Raw genomic sequence first — 24,104 nt, 5'->3', positions numbered from 1 at the left:
AGTACACTAACAATTTCATCCTCAAATTTCAACACACTAACCTAATGTTAGCATATTGTCCAATAATATAGTCTAAGTATGATGACTGCAGAAACTATCCAACACTGGACAGCTGTCATGTCTTAGCACTAGCAATGCAGCAGAAGCCAACAAGCATTAGAAGTTAACGTCTGCAGAGTATTTATTTCAAGTAACTACAGTTTATGATATATGTAACTAATTAAGTTATTTATTTAATATTGAATAAATTGGTAATATATCAGTGATCCCTTTTGGTGGCTACCTCCAGCACCACTCACTGTCCCACTGAGGCCCACATAGGCATACCACGATGTCTCTGATCTTGTAATGTACTATAGCTGTCATCCCTTAGGATTCTAGGCTGCCACCTCTCCAAGTCTGAGCTCTTCTCTTCTGCTCCCAGATCCCAAGCCTTTGAGTCCCACATATGGCTCTGTACCACCCATTCCCTCTCTTGTCTTGCCCAGCCGTTAGTTAGAGGATGCAGAGTGAGGGAATGTAGGTCATGGTTGAACCCAAGTCTAGCGACTGCTCACTCATTACCCCCTGGGCAAAAAAATATATACACCTGCTGAGCCTCACCCTCAAGCTCTGTCCTTAGGGCAAGGACTAACCTTTTTATATAGTTCACAGCTTAATGTCTTTAAGACATCTCATTTTATTTTTTTATTTTTGTAAAATGTGTTGAAACTAATCAGCAGAGTCAGACAGCACTGGAGTAGGGATGGACAACCAGTATGCTGTTTAGACAACAAAACAGACTCAGGAGTTGAACATTCATTTGATCCAATGTTAGTTTAGGTCACCTGACACCAAAGTTAAAAGTACTGAAGAAACAGAATCTTTCACGTTGCTTACTTGTCACACATCAACTGCCAAAAGGGATCTCAGTGGATGGAAAAGAAGGAGACTAATAAAAGCCAGGCTTGTCACACTGTCTGGCCTTATCTGCTGGCAAGAGGCACATTTGCCGATCACCTTGAAGCCACCATCTAATCAATCCAGTAAAACAGGCTTTCTTTTATTACCCTTGTTAAGAGTTCAACTTTGCCTTACTACGTTCAGCAAATGGTTGTAAAGCCAGTTTTTCTCCTCACTGCCAGAAAGAAAAGCAAATGAGCTTCAGTGAACACCGCAAGCTGTCTCTAACCAAGAGGGGCCATCAGGCAGTTCTGAGTACGTGTACCTGGCAGCTGAGGAACGTCGATATGCACAGGACTGATCCAGTGCTGTGACCATCCATACAACCGAGGTGACACTTAGGAGAATGAGAATCCCTTCTTCACAGAGCAGCCATAACATTTGGCCTACAATCTCCTTTTGCAGAGAAAGTTATAAGGATAAGCATGTTATCTTGGGCTTAGAAGTAGTTTTATTTAGTAGAGTGGATAAAACCAAATCTGGCATTTCTGTTCATGTTTTCTGTTTGCAAATGTTTGGGGGATGGGAGGGAAAGGGAAAAACAGGGGACATACACACAAAACTACGTTTGCCTTTTGTAAATGAGGTGATAAAAAAGTTACAGCGTTGGGCACCTGGCAGACTAAGCAACATGCAGATTTATTTTCTTCATACCAAGCTAATACAGCTTGCATTTGTCTTTGGCTGCTTGCTTTGACACCCAAAGGAGAAATTTTAAACCAGTTCTCTTATACTAGAAGAGATTTAGTTCCTGGGTAAACAGAAAAACCAAACACAGATGACACTAGCACACAACATGACAATACTCCAAGTCAGTCAAACATAACACACGCTGGTTAACAAGTAACAGAGTTTGTAACTCATAATAGTAACAAAATCTCTTGCTCTGGAGAGTACCCAATGACAGCACTAACTTTAGACTCCAGTGCATCTGACTCTACAGGCTCACTTGTTAAGACTGCAGTTCAATTCATTAATTAACATCAGCAGATCCTATAGGAAAAGTATGTTATCCATCAAAATTCCTTTTAATAAAGGGTCAGAGTCCTCCTTCACAATGTAAGGAAAATGGGTAACACATTTTATATAGGAAACCAGCCTTATTCATAAAGATCAAAAATCCTGTACGTTTTGCTCCCAGAGGATTTTTTTTTGAAGTTTTCAGAATCAAGAATTCAACACAAGTAACAGCAAGTTATTCTAGTGATGAATTACCTTTATTACTAGGTCTATTCTGAATATACCCAGCTACATATTCCACTGACTCATGCTGTTTGTTTACCACAAAACCTTCGATTCCACACAAGTCAGATATATCTGTTTAGCAACCAAGTATAGTTCGGTAAGTGACACTTACTATAAAACCATATGTACCACTATCTCAGGATCTGAAGCCAATATACTCAGCTCAATATAAATTAAAAACAGGGTTTACCAATTTACCACAGATTTTAAACAACTCTGTAATTGTGTTGATCTGTTCATATTGATAAGGAGAACTGATTTTACATTACAAAACAGAGTTAAGTGTAGCACTTCCATCACACCAAAACAAAAGAATTTCACAATTAATAACAGAAAAGAAAAAAAAAAAATCCCCCAATGAGAGAGGCAGGAATGTGTTTCAGCAGCCAGGTCACAGTGAAAACCTGGAGTGGGCCTTCCAGCAGTTTTTGTTCTACACTCTGGTAACAAAACAAGTGATCCATGGAAAAAGGCAACAAACTTCCTAGAATGCTCAGTGAAATACTTGAATAGAAAAGAAAAAACAGGGTCTTCCACCTTTACCTAAGGAGTTTGAAATTAAGTATGTAAATTCACCTTCATGTTATGTAATACACTGATAATGAATTAAATCTCTAAGGAAATGGGGAAGAAAAGTATTCAAAGCACTGTATTTGTGCTGAAGTGTTTACCAAACATGTGAAACTTGTGTCAAAAGGGTAGTATCACAACACACAGTCCTCCTTTACTATTAAACACATAGACAGTTTCACTACACCAAGACGTCAAAGCCAGCAATGCAACTGTATAATAATATAATGACCAAATGCAACTGTATAATTATAAATAGGCAGTTGTGGGGGAGAGGTCGTGGTGGTGTGAATTGATATAGTATTGTACCAGAAAAGCACATGCTATTATTAAAAGTTGTCTGTTACCATTGCACTAGCAGATAGGTGTTAGTTTCACGCTTTGAAGCAACTTGATGTTGCAAGCCTGTGCATTCAGCCACAACTCAAGTATTGTGCTCCCTATTCATTCAAGGGAGACATTACCTGATATTCACAGAGCACTGGCTAGAAGCAGAATGTTCTTAGTCAATTAAGTGTTTCTTAATTGAATAGTAACAGCACTCTCACATGCTCCATCAGTTATTTGATATCTTGGGTCAAAGGTAGCACATATCAGGATAGAATGAAAAGTTTAAATATTTATCTGAAAAATAATAAAGTCATATCTGCTCAGAAAAGACATAAGACAAAGGAAAACACAATCTTTCTCATTATGAAACAGTGAATCACTGCCTAGTTACCAAGAAAACACTGTGTTCCCCTTAATGCTGGAGCCTTATCAGCTCCCAGGTGCCAAACCACCAGCTTCCTTCAGATGGATATCTTTCTCTCCAGGTGTGCATTTTCAATGTGAATAGGAAACATATATAAGCAAAGCTGGAGAATAAACTTAAATTCCACTGAATTTAATGAACAGAAAGCCACAATTAAGTCAGCTGCTTTACTACAAGACTATTGCAGGAGAGTTCTGAAATCTGTCCGGGATTTTTGGTCATTCGCCACATCAGTGGTGTGCCCTGACTGGCGCGGTCCCACAGACTTTCCCTCAGCTTATGAAATTTTCTGGCAGCTACTTCAAAGAACAACTGTGTTGCTAAAGTCAAACAAATCTGAAAGCAAGAATCAGTTGCTGAAGGTTTTTTTTGGTTTTTAATGAAAAAAAAAAAAGAGCTCCATTATGGCTGCAAATATATAAAAATTAAAAATAAAAAGACACTTGTGTGCAGTCTTATTAAAAGCTACTCATACATGGAGTACAGTATCACAAGTATTTTCACAGATGACGAGCTGCCCAATATTTACAAATCTGAATTTTCTCAGTGACACCTCAAATTGCTTTTACTTCTGGAGCAAAATGGAAAGTATTGATTCCCTCCCCAAAATTGTTCCCCATGATTACATACTGTAAAAAAAATCTGTGATTATATCACTGGCTTTCAAAACAGTAACAAACAGCCATCAAGTGCTGCATACCTCAATGATCAGCCATTTCTACCATTTTAAAATTATTTTATTAAATACATGGACAGCTTTAGTTCTTAACTAGCTATTCAAACTCACACATGACTGAATTCTTAATATTTTAAATGTCAAGAAAAACAAATTATATTTACAGAAACATATTTTGAAGGCGAAAAATGTTTATGATCCTGTAAAAGTATTCCCAAAAGACACAATCTTCTTTCAAACAAATCTTGAATAAAATACCAGAGAAGATGATTTTGAGAGCAGTTTATGCTTTACCCAAACTGAAGTTCATCATTGAGTTTCCATCAAGTGAAATCTGTGATGCCATTTTTACCAGGCATCTGAGAAAGCCATTGTTGGAGGTGAAAACGGACAGAACAGAGACTAAAATTGCAACCAGGCTCCACATATCATTCAAGTCAACAGAAGGACAGGTCTAATAAAATTATATCGATTGATAAATGAATTAAGAGAATCAAGATTTAAAACTGAGTTATGCAAGGGTGGAAATCCTAATCAAGCAAGAGTAGTCTAGAGCGTGCTGTGTGAAAGTAAACTAGCAGAGTTCAAGAACTTTATCTCCTTAAAGCATTCTGATAATTAACAAAATCCATTGATATACTGGATCCAAAAAGAAGTAGTCAGGGACACAATACAAATTCAAACTATACCATAACTGTGGAGTTGATCCACACTATAGGCCAGGATGTTAGCCAAGTTTTTTAAATTAGTTTCCAAGGTGATTTAATAAATCTCTACTGATATGTGTGTGTGTATGTGTGTATATATATATATACACACATACACACACACATCACTAGAAGTACCTGCAAAAACTAGAAACAGTCCCATCCTATAACAACCACTGAACACAAATGAGGACAACTTGTGCTCACTAAGTTGCTCAAAGACACTCTTCTGTCCTATAGTAAACATAGACTAACATATTCTGAAATAACAACATGAAGATAGGGCCAGGTGTACTTTAGCATGTGCTAGCTGATCTTCAACTTGACCAAAGTACAACCTGCTTTATCTACAGACTAGAGATATTTAATATGTTATTTAGAACATTAGCAACACATTCAAGAAGTTACCCTCTTCCACACAAACCACTGGTACTGAAGCAACCATAATACTCAAAAAATCCTTGCATGTGCTTAACTTCAGGTACATGTCCAAGTTTGCCGAGAACCAAAAGCTGTGCCTCTACCTATACCATTATAGTTCAAGAACTATCCCCATCTATGTAAGTATTCAAAGAAAAAAAGAAAAAAAGCAGAAAATTGCCCAAATTACTAAAAGCGTTTTACACTGATATAGATGTAGAAACAGAAGCCAACTGCACATAAATTCAATGCTTGGCATAAAAATATTAAGCTTTAAAAGAAACCACCAAAACTCAGTGAAAGAGCAGAGTCAGACCTCTGCATGCTGGGGTCCAGTCCCCAGGAGATGCCCAATGTTGAACAACAGGATCCATATTCACAAAACTGTAGGCAAAACAACACAAGAACAACAGTACATTACAAAATCCCACGTGTATACAAGTCACAGCTCAGGCTCCCAGCTTTGATTCATAAAATGCGTCATTCCACAAAGCGTAACTATATCACATAACTTGCTAAGGAAATAGCCATGGTTACTCATCACAGTTTGGTGTTATGAACCGTCTGCTTTCCATAACACTACACACACAAGATCAGAATCTATCTGGGGGTGGAGGGAGAACACAGTGGGAAATCAATGAACAAGATGTCAAATTGCAACTACTTTGGTACTTTAAAGTGCAAACAAAAGAGCATTTTACTTAGTAATGAAATACTGTTGATATCAGTTGCTTGCAACTGCTCTTTTTCCAATGCTATTTTTTAAAGTCCTGCTTAGATTAAAAAACAAACAGTGTAAATAACACATGATTCAAAAGAAAAAGAGCTGCTTGTTTCTTGATATACAAAAAAATTCAAAGGAAGCTTCACTTTGTGTATGTTACATTTTACTTTATATTAATACTTAAAACATATCAAGACATCCAGCCTTGGTTAGTACTACTGGCACCTGCCAGAAGCACTAAAATTAAAGCTGCTACCAAACCATTGGAACTGCATTTGCCAGCTACAAAGGTTGAAGCACTGTATGATTTCACACCAATTTTACTATTTCTCCTCTTTCAAAAAGAAAAAAATAAAACGAAGCACACTTCACTATTGTCCACCTTACCATTTCAGAAATGAAACCTTTTAGCTTGTTTGAAATATTATGTGAATTTAAAGGAAGAGTACATAATTAGTTTCATATTACATTACAATAGAAGAGCAAAGTAGAGTTAGAGTCACTTTCTGTACATCGTTTTCTTTTTCTTTCAGAGAACTTAAAAATCTATTGATTTTGTTTTCACCTTGAATTATGAAACACCTCTTGGACCCCTTGTAAAACTTTACCACCCACTATGATAACATACATGTACAGGTTTGAACTAGTGACTGGCTGTTTTTCCCCTTTTTCATTAATTTCCATGAGCAACATCACTAAATCTTAGTGTGGAAGTTCTAAAAAGAAAAACAAAAGATCCCTATGACTGGTAAGTTACTAACTTAACACTGCAGAGTATTGATTAAGAATAATTATCTAACCAGCTTCAGAGTGCACAGACAACTAGGTCAAATTAGGAAGATAAAAGATGGCTGTTGATAAAGATGATACAAAGTAGATGGCTGTGACAAGGGTTTCTACACTACCTCTTGAAACATACTGAATTGGTCAACAGACACAAGCATGCAACAAACCACTTTGGCTGTATTTCTATTCTGTGATGCAAGGAGAAGTATGTGTTTTGCTTTTGGAAAGTGACACCTTTCAAAAAGCCTCAAATTCCTTCTGCTAGGAAAGGGATTATGATCACTTAGCTTGAAGAGCTCTCCTGAATTTCAGATTCCAAAAAATATGGTTTCCTCAGCAGGGATTTTAGTCATACTTTAAAGCTTGGGACACACTATCCTCAATGTACATTGCCATAAGTGCTTGTATGAAACCTAAACTTGCCCAAAGAGGGAGCTGATGAAATCACAGCCAACATGGCAGATTAATGTATGGCTGGCTATACTATGTGCAAGCTTCACTGTTTCTTGTAGTTTCTGTTTTGTCTGTAAAACTGCATTTCTTCTCTACTATTCTTTAATCCTCATATCAATGATCTGAGGAAGTTTAACAAGGGGAATCTAGTAATCTAGCTGCAGAAATCAACCAGATTAGCCCAATCCTAATGACCTTCATTTCAAATGGAGGCAACTAGGATAATGTTCTGGCTTCAGACTAGGGGCCTACAGCCTGGAGAGATCCACCACATCCCTCATGCAGTGATACACTCTCCTGCTACATCAGTGGTGAGGATACTTGGACAGAGGAACTGAGTTTAATAAAAGGAAAGGTGTTACTATTGGACAAAGACACATGCCAAGATGAGACAACAATGCCACCTGAGAAGCAGAGAAGGCCTTTGAACTGCAGAAGTGTGTGAGCCAAAGCCAGAGAAATTCTCAGAATGGTGAAAATCTTTCTGCATGTATATTTTTCAACTTCTCTCTGGAACCTGATTAAAAAATACCTCACGTCTCATTGAGGAGGGCCAGATGGAGCATCTGTATTCTGAATGTATGCCCAGAGCCCAGATTTTGAGTAGAATTCTCAAAGTTGCAAGCCAAGAGCACATGGGAATCATTAGATGAACCACAGTGCAGCAGGGCTTCGGGCACCTATGATGTTTTGAAGTTTCTCTTGAATCTTCCTAGCCCAGCAGATGGGAACCTTTTGTTGCCATTACTTATTTGCAGTGTCTAGAAACCTAGAACATAAAATCTAGAAGATAGGCATGACCAGACTTCAGCATCATGGTGATTTCAACGTAGCTCAAGTGACAGAATTACGCAAGGAAGCATCAGCATTTTCCTTTAGGAGAAGACTCTTCAAGATTTTGAATGTAGTTCACCAACAGGAGTAATGTGAAAATTAAGACAAAAAAAGCTTTATAAAGCAAGTTATTGGATAATGTTTTCTATACTATCCATTTCCTAACATTTCATGAATTATTTTCTGTGCAAGGATATGAAAGGAAGAAAGAAAAGGAATACAAAGTCCTATACAGGACACGTGACTAAGCTTCATATTACAATGCTAATAATAGAAATAAGAATTCACAGTAAGGTTCAGTGCATGCTGATATGAAGGCAATGGTATCTTAGGGTATGGAGAGATTAGAATAAATTACCTCAAGATAAGTCAGGATGGAACTTGCAGCACATCTGTTACTCCACTCCAACTGCCTCTGCGCCTGCTCTTTCCCCTCAGTAAACAGCCCAACAGAAGAATAGATTACCTCCCATTAATTCACACTTGTCATGAGGTAAGACTGTACACACCTTCGGATTTTTAGGCCTTGATAACAAGAAAACACTATAGCTCATGAAAAGCATCCAGCTCCAAAACAAAACTGCAGGCAGAGTGATTCTGGCTGATACATTTCCACATAGCCTGGACTCAGTTGATTAAATTCTACCTTTCCTGTAGGCTTAAGATACAAGTCCAGCTTCGAATTACCTGTTGACTGATTTGGGTAGCTTCCTACTAAGGAGCGAGCCACCCTATGTTCTAGCCGAAGGTACCTGATGTTCCCATCAGGGGGATTCTCACCACAAGCCAGACACCTGCAAGCTGGATGCACTAGTGCTTATCAATATTGTGCCAAATCCCCCTTGTTGTTGACTGACCTCATGCACTTAACACTGCAGAACAAAATATACATTGCATTGCTATACCTAGGCAGCCAGAAGAGAAACCAATGGTATAAACTAACACTAACTAATACAAGGATAAATTAAAACAAATAAACTTTGCCTAATATATTCAAGGCTGTAGTCCTGGGAACAACTGAAAAATTTTGTTTTCTCACTTTTCCACTTTGGTGCAAACTTTTCAGTAGATGACCACATGTTCATGCCTCTGACAGCAAACAGCTCTCAATTTCACGGTTACAAAGCTTATGGAATTGGTTTGCATTCAGAAAACCACACCATAAGGTTTCTACAAACCTTATAATGCACAGTTACCGTAATTACAATAATATGGTTGGTAACAATGGTCCTCAGCACCATTAAGCTTCAGTTTACTTTTAACTGCTCAATTTGCAATGAACAAATAGCCATATGTATAGATGCCAGCATGGCAAGTGTTATTTGTGAACACACGAAGTGACAAAATAGAAGAACTGCTCACTGTACTTGCATTTAGTCCACCTTGGAGAATTTAACATTAACGGCTTCTTTATGCACCAGTTTTACTGTCATTACTATGTGAAGTTATTCTTTTTGTGTCCATGTAAAGCTATTATTTACCCATCAGTACAAAAAGTAGCTCACAGCTTAAAAATTTATAGGATCATAGAAACACTTAAGTTGGAAAAGACCCTTAAGATCATTGAGTCCAACCATAAACCTAATACTGCCAAGTCCACCACTAAACCATGTCCCTAAGCACCACATCTACACGTGTTTTAAACACCTCCAGGGACAGCAACTCAACCATCTCCCTGGGCAGCCTGTTCCAATGCCTGACAATCCCTTCCAGTGAAGAAGCTTTTACTAATATCCAACCTGAACATCCCCTTGCATAACTTGAGGCTATTCACTCATCCTATCATTGTTACCTGAAAGAAGAGACCAACACCCTCCATTCCACAACCTCCTTTCAGGTAGTTGTAGAGGGAGATAAGGTCTCTGAGACAGCTATATAGACAACTGTATGGACAACTGTCTCTATTATAATACTGACTGTTAAAAATCCCCACCCAGGATCTTTGGAAATGAGTTGCTATTTTAGATCACAGAAGTGGATGATAACAAAATTTATCACGTGACAAGTCACGAACATATGCAAGAAGGTGATGTTACTGCCATGCTAGCTTTTTCATTATCATCTTCTGCATTAAGCATATTATACCAATAGTAAGAATTGGTAAATTAAAAAGCAATTATGGAGCTTTCTGGTTATGCAATTAAATTTAAAAGTTCACTTAACCATAGTCTTATTACAGTCTTTATTTGTACTAGAAGTATTTTGGAGGTGTAGGGGTAAAAAGTTAAGTATTGTTACAGTACCACATGTCACTGCGATATTACCCAAAATATCTCTCCTGAAATCATGAACTAACTTTCCCAGTCTAAGAATATGCAAAAAAGGTGATCACAGACATATAAGAAACACTTATTAAATCACAGAGATGACAAGGGTTAAGAGTTTTTCCAGGAATCTATTGCCAGCAGTATAAGGGTTTTTAATCAACAAAATCAATCATAAGTTGGTTCTCCAGGTGACCTGTTTTGCTAAGTGTACTTAGAAATATGTGGAATATTACATTTTTCTTATGAACTAAAAAGCAAAGATAGATTAAACATTTGTCACCAACCCATCAAGACATTTTTGCCACAAGACTGTGCCTGAGAATGTCAGCATCATAACAATTTAATATTTGTATTTCATTAGCAAGTTTTTCCAGATATGGTAATGAACTTGACTTTTCTTCCCCACAGTCCTGTTTTTAAATGGTTTCCTTTACAATCAAAACTGCCCAGGTGATAGGGACAATTTCTTTCATCTACATATTAGTTTCAGATTAATTAAAAAAAAAAAAAAGTGAAAGTGTAACTCTCCTCCAAAGTTAAGTACTCTACACATCTAAATTCACTTTTTATAAACAATTTTCTATGCAATACTGTGCAAAATTAGTACTTCAGTAATATATATTTCTACCAAAAGATGTTTGGGATGATCAAAGTAGCAGTACCGGTATTTAATACTATCAAAGCACTAATTTGTTCTGATTTCAATCAGATAGGTATTAGAGCAGGAGCAATTTGTATGACAAGCTGTACAGTCACGACGGAAGCAACTATCCTAGCAGGGAAAACAAAACAAAACAAACAAAACCCCAAACAAACAACAACAAAAACAAACCAAACCAAACCCTGTATCTTTGAAAGAGAGGAGCAACAGAAGGCGACGCTGACTAATTACTTGAGATTATCTCAGTAAAGAGAGGAAATGAGAAATGCTGCAAGATTAATGGGAATTTTATATCAAGAGATGTTGTGTCTGTTTCACGACACCAATAAAATAACTTCTTTTCACACTTCATATATATTTATATACTTGCTAGATATATTATAGATATAGATATACTATATATTGGAGACTATTGTATCTCCACACTATCAGTCTGTAGCCAAAATGCTAAAAGTAACTACCGTGGAGACCCCGTAGCCTTTGGGGTGAGATAGCTCCACAAACTATAACACTTCTCTGAGTTCTGATGCCTTGGCAGACCCGTGCCGAGCAGCCGTCTGTCTGTCCGGTCGGCCGGCTGTCCGGGCGGACAGGGGCACAGGCAGAGCCGGCGGCGTTCCTCTCCTAAACCCGCCTAAGGCACCCGGACGAGATCGAAAAAAAACCCCTTAGGCGAGGTGCTCCGCCAAAGATTTGGGGGAAGAAAAGGTCGGATGAGGGAAGGAGTCAAACGAGCCCTATGAGACGACTCAGCAAAGTCAAGCTCAGGAGCGAGCGGGGACGGGACCTTCCCCCGTCTCCCTCCCGGGGGCCGGCGGTGCCCACCTGCCCAGCCGCAGCACCTTCGCACCCCACTGCAAACACAGGGCGCGGAGCGCAGCAGAAAACGGAGGGACCCCGCGGGGCGGCGCCGCGTCCCGGGGCGCCCCGAGCCGCCCGTTCCCCGCCGGCACTTCACAGCACGGTACGGCACGGCAGGCTACAGGCTGACAGCCAGCCCGGCACCACCGCTCACCTTCCCGTTCGCTTCCCCCCTCGCTCCCGCTCCAGCGCCTCCAGCCGCCGGGAGCAGCCCTCGCCCCCGCTCTCCCGCGGGGCCAGCTGCCCGCCCGGGCACTCCGCCGGCTGGAGGAGGAGGGAGGCGCGGGGGCGGCCCCGGCGGCGCCAACTTTCCCCACAAGCCCGGCTTCCGCGCCCCGCGCCGCTCCCGCCGCCCCGCCCGGTACCTGCCGCCGCCGCCGCCCCGCTGCCCCAGGGGGCGCGGAAGGCCGTTACGGCCGTTGCGGCCACCGCCCCCGTGCAGACCGAGGCGAGCAGGTGCGGAGCGCAAGACCACGGAACCGACCCCGCCGGCTCCCGCTCCCGAGCCTGGGCTGGGCGGGCGGGGCGGGGCTGCGAAGAGCGCGCCCGCCCGTCCGCCTCCGCCCCCTAGCGGAGCCACAGGCTGGGACCAACCCCCTCTCTCCCCACACACAACCCGACCTCAACTCCCCGCTTCGGCTTCACTCGGATTCTTTCGGCCCTTTCCGCCGCTTCCGGAAAGGGGAACGCGAGAGGCGGGGCGGGGGGTGAATAGGAGCGGAGTCACCCCGGGGGTGGCTGTTCCCTCACCCTCTGGCAGCCCGGCGGCGGGCGCGCATGCGCATTCTGCCCCGCGGGCACCTGTCCCCACACGGCGGGGCTGCCCGGGCGGCGGCCATGGCGGTGCCGCTGGGTCACCGGTCCCTGCGCTGCCCGGCGTGCGGGCTGTGCCTCCCGGCTGTGTACGGAGCTGCAGCACGAGGTTGACGAGCCCAGCCTCAGCCGCTTGAGGCAAATTCAGAGACGCGCGAAGGATCATCAAAGAAAGCGGTTTATAACGAACCCGCCACCCCTCGCTTCTCCTGAAGGGAGTGGACAAGTCTGGCCGGGGTCCGAGGTCCCCAAAAGTCGCGGGGTGGATGTGCCGTGCCTCCTGCTTCCCCCCGCTTCCCTGCTTCTTACAGAGCACTGTGCGGAGGGATTAGCTCGGGTCTTGGAAGTGGTGAAACTGTGTCAGGGCAACTCAATACCCGTGCTAATTAACTGAGTCTTTCAGCAGAGCTAATTAACTGAAGCAGAATACCAAGCAATCTGGTGGTGTGTTTTCTCCAGTGGCAAAGCCTGTTAAAGAAATTTCCAGATGCTTTTTCCTGCCCTCGTAGCACAGTTGTGCTGATGCAACTGTAAATTAGATCGATGGGACAGTCCCAGTTAAAACATGCACAAAAATTCTCCAAAAAATATGCGAAATCCAGACATTATTCTCCTGATGTGTTTTGGACTCTATCCTCGGACATCTCTGTTAACACAAATGGCAGGTGTGGGAGCAGGGAGAAAGTGATCTGTTGTGCCATAAGTTTCGTGCAAGAGACACAGATCCAGAGAAAACCAGAGACGCACCAGAGGAAAGCATATCAGTCTGTTCCTTGACATACCTATATTGTTTCAAATTCCAAAGTTACCCTTTCCAAAATTAATTTGAGGACTGCTGTGCTGCGTAGAATAAATACGCCTGCAGTGGAAATGTGGCTTTCCAAAATGCAACTTGGCTCTTGCAGTCTGCTTGCTCTGTTCTGCTCATATACTCAGCCATTCCTTGGTACAACAGGGGGCTGGCTAGTTTGCTTAAGTAATTTGAAGGTGGCAATTCCAGATACTACGTATCTAAAGTTGAGTACTGAGAGGAGCATAGCTGTATCACACATTTTCCCACCAGGGACAATGCACACTGCTGCTCAGCATGGCTGATTGACAGGGTCTTTCAAGTTTCCTGCAGGTTCCGTCCAGACAGTTCTGTCTCACGTTCATGAACATGTTCATCAATACCTACCCTGAAGTGTGATCTACCCAAAACACTCGACTGAGGAAGTAATCTAATAATCTAATCCCTCTTCATTTATAGAAGGGACATAGGCTTAATCTTCCACACATTTCAATCCTAATGAAGTATTCAAAGACAACCGGCTTCATTCTAGTTACCTGGTTCTGAGACTTAAAGTAGGAATAAGTTCATTTGTTAACTGTAAACATTCCTCTGGAAGTGTCAGAATATTTAAATCTGGAATGACACAGTTTGTAGAAAAGCGCTGGCATCCAAGATCAGCCCATTAGGTCAGTGTGTTTCCACCAGAACTTCTGCTTCTTAATGAGTGAGGATTAGACACCTCGAACACTTCGTGTGCCATGGAAGGAAGTTAAACTTCCTTTAAACTTACAGTCTGCATTTGCCAAACAGCGGAAGTACTTTGTAAGCAATAGTCATCACCCCTTCCTTTAGAGGGAATGCAGTAAAATGTGCTACATAGCAGGTATATGAAGTTAACACATGGTCAAAGGCCCAGCTGCTGACTTTCAGAGATTAAATGTGTGTATTAGGCATTTGATTTAGTTGTACAATTCCTATGTTTCCAACAGAACCAAAGCTGTGCAGCTAGACAACTCTTTCATTACAAGATGAGAAATTATGCTGATGGACCTTGAAGGAAATCAGTAATCCCTGTCTTCCTGTATGTTAAAACCATTACTTGTATCAAGTACTGTCAGTCATACCAGTGAAGAAGAGTATCCCCCACTCTGTTGACTGGGAGTTGCATATTTTATGGCAACAAGCAACAGTTTTCTATTACACACAATTACTTACAGCTCCAAAATTCTGTTTCTGGAAAGCACTTCCACAAATTCCTTGGTTGCATGGAAAGGCAGAGAATCCTGTACTGATTAAAAGCAGGGAAGACAAGGAGGAATATAATAGCTATGATGGCCACACACAGGATACCATAGGAGCACTAGTGAACTTCTCCTACCAACAGATGTTCCTCCCACCAAATGTGATATCAGCTAATAACAAAACAGCTATGCTTCAAAAACACTTCTGTATATTATGTTCCTACACATCACCTACTTGTTAGAAATGTGCCAAATTACATAGATATGAATTCACTACCTGTGAGTCTGTTAATTTCACCTTTTGTGGCAGAGGCAGCATTATTTTCTGTAATTACATAAGCACAATAGTTCACTAGTGTTTGCAGGATTGTCTCCCATTCACTGCATGTCTTAACAGCTGCCTTCACTGCACATGTTGACACCTCCAGAATGGATGGCTACTCTCATCCTGTTGAGTATCCAGCTGAAGGCATCTAGGACACAGGCTGCCCAGGGAAGTGGTGGAGTCACCATCCCTGAAGGTGTTTAAAAGACACATAGATGAGGGTCTTAGGGACATGGTTTAGTGCTAGAGTTAGGTTATGGTTGGACTCAATGATCTTATGGGTCTCTTCCAACCAAAATGATTCTATGATTCTATGAAACAGTTTTTCAACTCTCACTTCCCGTGTGTGCGTAGTCACATCTCCGAACACTTCTTTACGTAATTAAAAAAAAAAAAAAACAAACACAACAAAACAAGAACAACAACAACAAAACCCACCACAACCTGAACTTCTGTTCAGTTTACTCAGACAAGGAAAGTGCTCGGTTTCTGAGGGAAGAAGTCCTGCTGGAGTTAATTCCTCAGCATCACCCAGAAGTGCTGTGGCAGTAGATCACAGTTTGTGCATCTACTTAGCTGGGGATCAGGTACTGATTCAAACTAGATAAGGAAACAAATTGTGGGTAGTGTTACTATTAATATAGATAAGTTCTCCAGTTAGGTTAACTCATAGTGATATGAGGAAGAGTGTAGCACTGTAAAAAGTTGAGGGAGAAGGATGCTTATTTGAGTGGCGTAGCCAGCTTATGCTACCCCTTATCTTGAGAAGAGGAGACTGAGGGGTGACCTTATTAATGTTTACAAATATATAAAGGGTGAGTGTCACGAGGATGGAGCCACGCTCTTCTCAGTGACAGCCAACAGTAGGACAAGGGGTAATGGGTTCAAACTGGGACACAAGAGGTTCCACTTAAATATGAGAAGAAACTTCTTCTCAGTGATGGTGACAGAGCACTGGAACAGGCTGCCCAGGGGGGCTGTGGAGTCTCCTAGTCTGGAGACATTCAAAACCCCCCTGGACACATTCCTGTGTAACCTCATCTGGGTGTTCCTGCTCCGGCAGGGGGATTGGACTAAATGATCTTTCGAGGTCCCTTCCAATCCCTAACATTCTGTGATTCTTAGCAAGTTCAAAAATCCACAGCCTGATTTCACAGTTTAGACTGGCTTTCTTTTCCTAGTGTTAGTAGCCATGGAAAAAATAGCAGGAAAAAGTCCTGTTTGCTGTTCAGCTCTGACTTAGATGGAGGTAAAGCACAGAGCATGTTTTAAGAGAGGTATAAAGTGTTTCTGCTATACTTAGTGCCCAGTTTTAGACAACCTAGGGGAAAGAAGTATGAATAACTGATCTAGCAAACAAGTTTAATTGTGAAAAGTTAAAGATTTGGACGGGCTAAGTGTTAAGGAAGTAAGGTTGGGCACAAGATAACAAAATAGTTGTCTCCAGTCATGTACAATGTCCCCTGTGGCTGGGCTGAAGTGCAAACAGCTCAATTCAAACTGAAGATTACAATTAAATGTTAGAATAAATCTTTCTAGATATAAACCAAGCTACCAAGGCAAATGGCAGAAACACTTTCACTGCATGTTTTAAGTGCAGCTTAAGTAAATAACCTGTATCTAGGAACTGATATCTTATTAGAAAGGAGTGAAGACTTCCTGGGGTCTCTATCAACCCATGTCTGTAGTCTGTATGGCCTGTGGATGAAGAAAGCTTTAGACTTGTGTTGTCAAGCTCAGCAAGCCTCTACTGAGTAAATATATTTGTATGTGTGTGTATATATGTATATGTATATGCACACACAGAGATTTTCAGAAGTTAATCAGTCAAATTTAAGAGGATTTCTTTCAAGTCAGCAAAAGACTCCTTGCTGTCGGAATCACGAACATGCTAAAGCTTCTCAATAGATAGATAATAAGAGGGAGTTTGTGTGTTTGTTTTTAGTTAGTAATTCTTTACCCTAGCTCTTCTTCTTGAAAAGGCTAAATTATGCTTAAACTCAGTTCAGCCTGAGGCAGAAGCTCATGATGGTAAACTTCAACCCAAATAAGTTCTGGCACAGTTGTAACTGAAACTGGATCTTCATAAGGAAAATGTTTGGCAACCCGAGCTGTAGACACTGTGGTCACTCTGCCGTATAGATCCGAATACATGTGCACCAAATGAGCTTCACTCCACTTTCAGAGACACAGAAGTTCTAACAACTGTCCTTATCTCAAATTCATGAGATATATTTGAAGTCTCTATCTTTTAAAAACATAAAACAACAGTGAACTTTCCAACAAGTGACCTGAGGTATGTTCGCACTATCACAAAATGCTGATTTAAGTGAACACGGACTGGGAGTACCCACATGGGCAGTGGATGTTGCTCAGCAGTTCAGCAGTGCCTTGTCTGGCTAAAGTAATTTATGTGCTTGCACAGTGCTCAAGGGTCTTATCCTCCTCCCACACTTCAGATGAAATTGTCAAAAATGCCTACATTTACTCACAGGCATGTATGAAGCATGTCATGCTATGTGCCAGTTCGTGAAATATGCATCATGAAATATTGGTTAAACAGAGTGGGAGGGTACAGAAAAGAATTGACACTGGGGGCATACCTACAAGGTTGCACTTAGTCCTAAGCAGTGAAAATGTACCAGACTGGAAAAATATGTTTCTAAGGGAAAGAGTGAAAGTACAATCAACTCAACAATTTCAACTTGGGCAGAACTTTGTTGATTAAATGTATTGCTGGGAAATTACTCTGTGCATACAGGTATAGAAAACTAAGTAATCATTTTTATCTTTACTTTGATTATCTGATCAGTCATATAGTTAATATGTATTCACATGAATATTGGCCTTTCTGTCGCTGACAAGCATATATCTCAAATTATCTTTTTGGCTTGGTCTTCCTTTACTCCCCCTTATGGTTAGTCAATGATTTCCTTTTATCAGCCACATAATGATTTTAAATTATGAGAGAGGGAGACACATTGTTGTAACTCATATATTTTCCTTGCATTCACCTATAACACTATTTCCCTACTTCAGGACATATCTTTTTGAATCTAAAAAAAATATGATTCATAGGAAAGGAGTGTCAAATAATTTTTTCTTTGTCTAAAATTTGCAAATGTTTTACATTTAGCAATTAACCATGAAAAGCATATTTAAATGGATCTTATTTAAATGAACGCAGTATATATATTTAATATAGCTGCACAAGAGAAACAACATGGCACTATGCTAATTTTCCATAAAACATATTTTGTTTCTTTCAAAATTACCACTCCCTAAAGTATAACAGGAGCCCATTTTAAGTTCTGTGTCATTTGAATTTGAGATGGAACATTGAAGAAAGCTGCTTTAATTGAAGCTTGAAAGATATGGAACTGAGCCTTCAGGGAGTGTTGGGCACTTTTCTTGTCATTCTGGTTGATTGATTTGCATGATGTGGGTGGGGAATGTTGTTGATCAGGCTGTCCATTTTAATTTTGTACTGGTTGTGTCAACTTCAAACTGAAGTACGAGCTCTGCTTTAAAGAGAGGGGCAAGCATACAAGCTTTAGAACAGACACCACTGCAGGCTAAAGTAAGTAAATCGTGTCATTTACACTCTTTTAAAAAGTGTGATACTCCAAGTGAACTAAGAGTATTGTATACAGTAATACATTATCATTAGTCTCCTGTATTGAATAAGTGCCTTCTCTTATTTGGTTTCCTGATTCACGTGTATATAAACAAGCTGGAAGAAAAATCTTTAAACTTAACACTCTACTTTCCTGATTCCGTGAGAAATATTACTCTGAATTTAACAGACAACCAACAAGCCTTCATGATGAGACTTCATATGTCCCCTAGAGGAAAACGAAAATACAAAGCTTATTTTACTGTTCTGTTTTACTTTGCAATGTGTGCCAAACTAACCTGGTTACCATCAGATCACCTTGTCCTGCTGCTGCTTGATTTTCTGTTGAATCATTCTATTTAAGAGGGGTTGAATCAGTCTCCTAATTTGTTGCTACATGCACACTTATTGCAATTAGAATTTCTTTTTAAAAAAAATAAAAAATAAAAACAACTCTACACTTACTGTTTTTCTGTGAACCGTTTCTGATTTCTGCCCAGACTGTTTCACTGGGTAACTGTTCTTGCTGTGTTGCTGGTAGTACTGCTGTGACCATCAAGAAAACCAAAAGCACCAACAGATGGCATATAGGCCAATTAATGACATTAGTGCTTCTGCATTATATGGTGTTCTACATAAATGGAACAAATAGAATTCCTTTTTGCCTGCGTTATCATACAGCAATGTTCCTTAATGCTCTCAAAAATGGAAAAAACAAATCAGGTCCCTCTTCCTACCCACTCCCCACCCCCTGCCAAGGAAACCATATGTTTCAGGAGATCAGTAATAGAGCAAGTTCTTTCTGAAGGTCACAATTAATGCAAAAAATAAAACCTTAACTATACTTCTTTTAAGAGGTGGTTAATGAAATGCACAAATGCCTCAGCATTTTTGCATTCAGCACAATTCAGTCCACTAGCACACAGGGTTATAATGTATCTAAGGGGAGAAGACATAAAGAATTAGGTCTGGAGTCTGGGGATCGGAAGGCAGCAGCTTGAGTAGACTAATTGATTTCCAGACTGACGTTTTAAAAATCTATACAGTGAAAATACTAATGAGGCCCTGTTTTGGAAGGAGGAGAAGAAGTTCTAAATTTAGCGATAAACTTTCAGTTACTATGAGGTCTCGTGTTCCAGGTATTTAGGATTTAAAGCAGCTAGAGCAGTTTTCTTCCTGTGAGCCCTCCAAACATATCTTCTATATGTCTGGCTTTATTGGTTGTAACATGCACAAGAAGCAGTATGTGTCAAAGGACTAAAATACTGGATGTTGTAGCCTTGAACTTCCAGATGCCCAGTTCTGGAGTAAAATCAGGACTCCTACATGCAGCTCTTGGGCTGCTTCAACAGAGTATGTAGGAAAAGTTTTCCAGCTCATGTTGTGTTAGGGAACTGCCAACACACTGGATCGGGAGGTCTTGGTCAACTTCTTCAGCAGAAAGATGCCAGTGTTAGGGATGGGAATTGCTCCCTACACAGATACTTCTGCCTCAGGTGCTTCAGCGAGGCATCTCTCTTCACTTGGGATCTATTTCCTGGAAGTGTGCTCCTGAACACAAGTGAAATTTGGGTCCCTTATTCCTGGATTCTAATCGGGACCAAGTATTACCTGTGTTGTGGTTTCACAGCCCTGTTGGTGCAAATATGAGTTTCTGCAGGAGTGCAACTCAAGGGACATAGACTAGAATCAGGTGCCTTTAAAGTCTCTGATGTGCTGTCTTGTAAACACTAAGGGTTATAATGCAGGAGTTTTAAATTTACTTCAAGTCCCACCCTAGGCTTCCTAAACACCCATGTTGTATCTGGCCTTTCACGCTGTTCGTACTTATCCTGACTCCCATGAGAAATGGTCTGAAGCTCTGAAAAGGCTGTCATCATTCTGTAGATTACACACAGAGAAGAATTAAAAGACAGCATGCAGCTTGCATAGTTATGCACCCCCAAGCTAGGAAATATCAGTGTTTAAATCATTCACAGGTTCATAATTCTGCCCTCCTATTAAAGTTCTCAATTACAGGTTCCCATGTATTATTGGAATGTTGCATATTCCCTGTCACAAAGGTATCTTTTGGGGGGTTACTGAACTGTTTGAAATATAGTCCAGTTTTAAGAAGAAACACAACCTCCTGATTTTTTCATCTTTGTTGCAAAACCATGTCTCAAATTCAACATGATTTCTCAAAAGCTAGAATTTGGAACAGTACCAGACAGCAGTGCTTAGTTTTCCTCTTCCTGAATCACCACCTCATGGGGTTTGTGGTGACACTGGTGTCCTTACAAGACAAAAAATAAGAAAACATGTCCAGAGAGAAGGAAAAGATGGTTTTGTCACAGCCTTGCCTTGGATTGGCCTTGGCTGCCCTGGCTGTGTGCTGAGTAAATGTTTGTGGATACTGAAGTCTGTTGGGTCAGGAGAGGTAGTAGGAGGGCAAGGACAGGAAAGAGGAGGAAGGGATAACAGCCTTTGAAATTTCTTGTAGTAAACAATTTGGAACGGGGATGTTCTTGATGTTATTTTCCACTGGCTATTTCTTTCATTCATGCGTAATAGAGGCTTGGTTGGTTTTAGTCTGCTCTGAATGTTTCTATTGCTCTTCTCTACGGAGTGGGCCAAGGGATGCAAGTACCCTACTGCTATTTTTGACTCTTAGTGCTGTACTTCAGATCCTTAGATTGACTTGTTCCTTTCTGCAGTAAGGAGGAATGAGTTTTGTTATCCAGGTCCCAGGACTGCAATCAGGTGCTCTCATTCCTAATTATTCCAAGCAGAGCAAGACACATTCCCCAGAGTGACCAGATGCCTAAGAAACCTTTTTGAATTGCTTTAGTTAGAGAAAGAAGTAAAATCATTATTTCCTACTTTCCTAGTAAAGGATCAAGGCCAGCATTTCTAGACTAAATATGGTAAGAGTGGCATCTAATGGCTCTGAAAACCTCAGGATGGTGGGGGAGTGCATACTCATTTGTTAAGGATCACATATAGATGTTTTGCCACTTTTATTAGGAAATGCAGGAACAAGTCAAGGATTTGGGTGGCTACCAGGCATCTAGTTCCACTGGGAACTGCAGCTGTTGATACCCAGGTGCATGTGGATCCTGTGTGGAGCTAGCTTGCCGATATGGACAGTTTGGTACTTTTGGTTAACTACCATTTCTATAAATAAACAACTGTATAACACCATCACATGTTCTTCCTTTCTTGCCTTCCACTCACATATTCTAGAATTACAAATATGACGTAACCACCAACACTTCCGTTGGTAACATTACTATCTCTGTAAAACCTGATAGCTAACAAAAACTGTTTTCAAAGCAGAGCTGATCTCATTGCTGATGCTTGTACATAAAGATGTTTTGGCATTATGAGATTCTGTATAAACTGATCTGTTTGTTATTGAAACATATCTTAAGTTTTCATATCTATTCAAAAGGAAAAAGAAAATAAGAAAAAATAAGATAGCAACTTCTTCCCTGGATGGAAATGGCAATGCAAAAGGATTTTTGAAATCTTTCGGTTGCTGAAAGACTATTTAAAGTATGGAAAGAAACAAATTAAGATGATAAGATTAGTCTATTTGGCCTTTATGCAAATAAAAGTTCAGTTGTTTCACTACAGCAGAACTGTACCCCTCCTGATGCTTCTCCTCCAGATGTTTCTTTATGAGTAAATAGCTCCAAGTAGTTAACAGCAAACACTGCTGTAACCCCTGTGCTACTATCTGGAAATTTCAGATTATATGCTGTCAAAAAAACTGTCAAAGAATGGACAACAATATAAAGGGGGGAATTGCTTACAGTGGGTTAGAGACTGCCGTTCTATTAAGAGAATTAATTAGAGCAAAATAACTACAATTATAAGTAGGAACTATAATGGGAACATGAATGAATTATATATAGTTATATGACCCACTAATGACTGCACAGAAAGCCATAAGAATAATGAGTCACTGAGTTTTAAATATAGTTCCCTGCTGCAACAGTTTTATCATCATACAAGTCTCCACTTGAATTAAAGGGGAACAAGGGCTATATGATGGGGTCCTGCAGTCATGCCTCAGTGATTCGTACACTGACAGCAAAGGCAGAGGCTGCACAAGTAGTTTCTATTGTAAGTGATGTAAGAGAGAAATGTTTGGAAAGGGATGACTCACTGATCAGAGGGCTTTCAGTTTGACTGTGATACAGTGGTTCGGATAAATGCGCTCATTATTTTCTATAGCCTGTGACCTTTTCTGCTTCATAAATAGTAACATTTATTTTTCTGCACAATATTTATTTTAACATCGTCACTATTGATTTCACTGTATTTCATCAGTTGTTCCAATTGTAAAGTTAGGCTCGCTTGCTAATATAAGATCAGCAACTTTCTAAAGGCAAAGAAAATAGCAAAGAGGTGCTACAATTTTAACAGCTGGCAACAGAAATAGCCTTTGACACAATGCTTTTAGAGTGTTTTTTTTACTGCATGACACAATTTGTTTTTAAAGAACTGTGATGTGTCTTACAGACACAGGTCTGGCAAAGCAAAGTCATGAGAGGGGTAAAACAAACAAAATGACCTCTGCTCTGCTGGCCACCAAAACAGCACAGGCAAGGAAGTGAAGAATTTTACAAGGTCCTTTGGAAACATAAACCCAGAGACTATATTGCAAATGTTCTTACTATCATTTGCAGTGCTGTCTCTGAAGGTCATTTCTAATTTCAGCCACAATTTCCATGAAGGAAGAAATTCAGATAGCCTGCTAAAATGTTTGTGGGTTTTTGGGACCACACATTGCTACAAGGAGCTTTTGAGAGCTTATATACAAAAGAGCATCTCACCACTTCAAGACATTTTCTTCGTACATCTGAAAAAGTGAAAGGAAACTTCAAAATAATGATAAGAAATGATAACCTATTTCTTCTTTTTCCCATTTTCCCTCTCCTGCACCACATATGCATACTCCTAAAGACATAAGAGGAAGAAACTTCATTGCCACTGTTCTGCAAACGTTCATAGATACAAACTTAAACAACGATTTATTTCTCAAAATAAATAAAATAGAGAGCAGCCTTCTTTCCCTGTAAAAATTTGGCCTAATTTTCTGATATGAAACCACAAAAAGCATCTGGTATTTAAAAGCTATTAAGAACCCAGCCCAGCCAGCCTTTCTCGTGTCTATAGCTCAAATAAATTGGCTTATTCTTCAGAGTGAACATGGGATGAGCACACAGGGCTTGCCTCCCGGTGTGGTTGACTGCTGCACACTATTGCCTGAGCTCATCCTGTCAAAGCAATAGAGCTGAGAGTTTAAGCTGCAATTCAATCCCTAGTTAAGCACAACCTGTTTACAAACTCCCCAGTAGCTTGTAGCACACCACCATTTACATTGGCTATAATGACATCAAAGGAGTAATTAAGAGGGAAAATTTTAACTGTACCTGAATTTAACTTG

At 40.4% G+C, this 24,104-nt stretch overlaps 1 protein-coding gene across 1 annotated transcript in view; it reads right to left on the bottom strand.

The window, feature by feature from the left end:
* Nucleotides 1-12,387, bottom strand: part of PTPN3 (protein tyrosine phosphatase non-receptor type 3) — a 131,208-nt gene extending 118,821 nt beyond the window's left edge. Inside the window, exon 1 of the mRNA XM_082045732.1 lies at nucleotides 12,266-12,387. The gene's annotated coding sequence lies outside the window, so the exon portion shown is untranslated. The remainder of the gene's footprint in view (nucleotides 1-12,265) is intronic.
* Nucleotides 12,388-24,104: the final 11,717 nt, after the last annotated feature.

This window comes from Streptopelia decaocto (assembly GCF_964273445.1).
Source record: "Streptopelia decaocto genome assembly, chromosome: 2".
Lineage (NCBI taxonomy): Eukaryota > Metazoa > Chordata > Aves > Columbiformes > Columbidae > Streptopelia > Streptopelia decaocto.
The sequence above is the reverse complement of the archived record's forward strand: the minus strand, read 5'-3'. Positions and strand labels throughout refer to the sequence as shown.